This window comes from Puma concolor, chromosome B1, assembly GCF_028749965.1.
Source record: "Puma concolor isolate L17-30 chromosome B1, mPumCon1.1.hap2, whole genome shotgun sequence".
NCBI lineage: Eukaryota > Metazoa > Chordata > Mammalia > Carnivora > Felidae > Puma > Puma concolor.
Window position 1 is genome coordinate 202916981 of NC_141670.1, and position 4037 is coordinate 202921017.

The window sequence follows — 4037 nt, forward strand, 5'->3', positions numbered from 1 at the left end:
GCCCCCCCCCCCCCCCCACTGCCCGGAAGTTACTGTCAGCATCTTTGTGCACTTCCTTCCAGGTGTTTTTCTATACATCCGCAAACGGGGTGATGTTAAAAATTAACAACTGGAACTCTTGGGGACCCTGGCTGGCCGTGACCTTGCTGCAGGTCCCTGACCGCTCCCGGGTCTTGACAGTGGGGGACCCTTTGGGAAGTAGCTGTTTGCCAACCAGTCTGGCAGTTTTCAATATTTTCAGACCTGGTGTGGCCTTACTGGTGCACTATGGGCCAGCCACCAACACCGTACAAAGAGACAGACTCGTCCATCAGTGACTCGTCTGTCTTCTACTAACGGGACGTGTGTATCGCCATCAGGGTATTGTTCTGTATATGTCGTGGAAATCTCTCCTGTCTGTATGTGTAACCCCCCTTGTTTTAGCCTCTGCAGGGTTCGGTGTGGCAGACCCCAGCCTGCTGGTCCCCTGCTCGTGCACACCGAGCTGAGGACACCCAGAACTTCACCATCACTATGAAGCCGTGAGTTCAGAACACATCCCTGCCCTCTTAAATAGCAAAGCACTTGGAGACCCTCCCCGCCTCCCCTCTGCCCCACCCCTCCCCTCCCCCCCTTCCCCCTCCCTTCCTTCCCTTCCCTTCCCAGCCCGTTATCCTGACTGAGACCATTTGCCCTGAGGTGACTTCCATGTGAATTTTCATACTTACACAGTGTAAATCAGATTAGGGAGAGGTGACCAGGTTTAAGGGCTCCTGAAGGGGAAGAAGTTCCCACAGACTTGGGTCTGCACCAGATGAGGACAGCAGGTGGGAGGCACCTTCTTCAAGGGTCTTAAAGCCACTGGCCCCAGCGCCTTCCCTGCTCTGGCCACTCTCTGCTCCCAGAATCTCCCCCTCCAGACCACACCCTCAGTTCCTCTGCTTGTCCCGAAGCCGTTTTCTGCGTGCATAACACGTGCCAAGTGCTGGGCTCCATGCTGGGAATCCAGAAATTAGAGATGTTTTACGGCCTCGCCGGGCTCCGAGGCTCAAAGGGGTGGCATCCGGGAAAGAAATCCGTGCTGCGATGAGCCTGATTTGCAGGACCGTCTCCCAGGAATGGGCAGCACGGCCTCCTCCTTCGGGACCCCGTCTGTGTTCTCTGCCCCAGGCCCAGTGCGTGGTAGGCCTCCAGGAGTGTTCGAGATGAGGTCGAGTGAATAAAGCAGGTGTGGTTTGTGTTTGCATCTGCAACAGCCCTTGGGCTCCATAACTTTTTCATGGCGGGGAAAACCGCTCTGAACTCCCTTCCCAATTCTGCAGCTTGAGGCGGTGCCCCACCCATCAGTGCACCTGCAGCCCAGACATCTCCCAGGAGCTGGGAGGTCGGTGGCTTCCACAGAGGCACCTCTCTCCGTGCAGAAAGGACAGAAGATCCTGGGGCTTATGTATGGGACAGTCAGAATGGATCTGCTGACAGAGGAGAAAATAAATCGTGTGTGTATGTTCGTGCAACAGACTCCATCTGCTGTCTTTTGTGTCCCCGGCTGGGCCGTGTCTGCCCCGTGAGTATTCCTCCCTCGGGCTGAGAGTTGAGCAGCTTTGATTTGGGAAGATTTTCTTTTTCAATGTTGATTCTTGAGAGACAGACAGAGCCGAAGCAGGAGAGGGGCAGAGAGAGAGGGAGACACAGAATCCGAAGCAGGCTCCAGGCTCCGAGCTGTCAGCACAGAGCCCGACGCGGGGCCCGAACTCACAGACTCTGCGATCATGATCTGAGCCGAAGTCGGACGCTTAACCGGCTGAGCCACCCAGGAGTGCCAGATTTGGGGGAAGATTTGGGTGAGAGCGCTTCTGTCTTCCCACCTGTGACCTCCGCGGGGAACACAAGTGCCCTCGGAGCATACACCCCTCCCTCCGGGCACGCTTCGGTTTCCTCTGCCGAGTCATAAGGACAATAATCAATCACTGCCCATCACCCTTCAAGGATGGGGTGAAGATCGAGTAAGGCTATCGGCTTGTCTGACTTGGGTCCTCCAGAGGGCAGACCCTGAGGTCAGGATTTGCATGCAAGTGGGTTATCTGGAGGTGAGTCCTGGTAGGGGAGTTGGGAAGGGGAGACAGCCGCGAAAGGATACACTATCCAACCAAGAAGCCAGCGACTACAGCGAACCCCTCGGGAAGCCCTGGGAGCCACTTCAGGACACCAACCTGAGAGCATCCCACCTACTGGCCAGGGAGCTGGGGTGTTTAGCCACCAGCTCCGTTCAATCATTGCTGGAGGGTGGCTTCTGTAGGGTTAATCCCCTGTCCTTCCAGCCTGCTGTGCAGGGGGCATAGGAGGCCAGAGAGCCTTGGGCTGGAAAATAAATGCATGCTACGGGTGGGAGACTGGCCAGGGTGCTTGGTGGCAAGAACAAGCGATGTGGGTAGGGCGCCAACAGGGTCTGTTATGGGACTGCTGTTAAGCTTTATAGCCTATTAATGGATATGCAGCCAGAAGGTGAGGTGGGGAATTAGTTATGGTGATTCTGCACACATAGGGTGTAGACATCCAGGACTGGATCCGGCCGCCTGCAGCAGAGACCCGACCACAATGGCCTCAACACATAACAGAAAGCCCAGTGACGAGCAGCAGGGGCTGGGACAGCAGCGGCCAAGAGGGATGTGGTTCTTATGTGTATATCCGTTGCCCCCAAGGCGACTCCCCAGCCTCCAGCATTGCTTCCGCACTCCAGGCAGGATGGGGTCCAAGAAGGATAAGAGGCAGGTGACAGCTGGTCTGCCTCGTTTTTAAAGAGCTTTCAGAAAGCCCTACTTTCTAGAAAGGGTTTCCAGAAAGCAACTTCTTCTTGTTTGCATCTCAGGGACCAAGGTGGTGGCATTTAACCAAGACAGCTGCAGGGGAGGCTGGGAAATGTAGTTTTAGCTGAAAACTGGCTGCCCAGAGCAAAGCCGGGTCGGGTTAGCACAAAGGGAGTGGAGCAGAACTGGGAGGGCCAAGGGCAATGTCTGCCCCCAGTGCGTACCATTTCTATAGGAGGAAACCAGCCTCTTCTGATCCTGTGAAGGCATGTGTGCAGTTTGGCCCGAGTCCTTGCAAAGGAGCCCAGAGTTATTCTCCGCTCAGCAGACACTGATGGGGTGTCTCCCAGCATGTTTTCTGCTAGACTTGGCGTCGGGGTGATAACCATTCACCAGTTTTGTTGGCAGCCTGCTCTGTATTCAGCACTTAGCATTCGCTTCCTGCATACAACACCCTGCAAGGCAAGTCTCGTTGAGCCATTTCAGATGGCAGGAGAGACGTCCAGGAATCCGCCTGAGTTGCCCTCGGCAAGCAGACCAGGTTTGGTTTTTCTTGCAACCATATCCTGTGGGAATCCAGCTCTTTGCTTTGACCTTGAGGCCTGCAGGGCCCTCAGCCCCTTTGCAGAGGGACGTCGTTCTCTTTCCAAACCAGCTCAGCCTCTCCCTCCCTGCAGGTACCCCACCCCTGCCACCCCGGCCCCCCACTTACCAACAGCTCATGGTCGTCGGCCGTTCTACGTCTTTCTCTCTGGTCAAGAGCTCCTCCAGACGGAGGCAGGCCCCTGGGGCACGCTCAGCAAAACTTAGTAAGAACCCCCAAATTATCCAAATTAGACCACAAGGAGGATGGGCAGATTTAGCAAATAAAAATACAGGACACGAGTTCAATTCGAATTCAGATAAGCAGCAGATAACTTGCGGTGTGAGTATATCCCATGCAATACTTGGGACACACTTCTACTGAGAAGTGGTGATTTACGTAAAATGCAAAAAACTGGACGCCCTGAATTATATCTGGCAGCTCTAGGACGCGTGCCTCACTGGCCAGGTGCCTCCCGAAGCCCAGCCCTTCATGCCATCACTGGGAAAACAGATGGGCTCCTCCCAGGACACGGCAAATCGGTGGCGGTCCCCGCGCTCTCCCCAGCTGCCAGGGTCTGAGACCCCTACTTTCTCACAGAGCAACCAAGAGAAGCAGGGAGAGGCAGGTCCCAAGTGAGGAAGGGTGGGCCCGGGGGCCCAGGAGGGGAG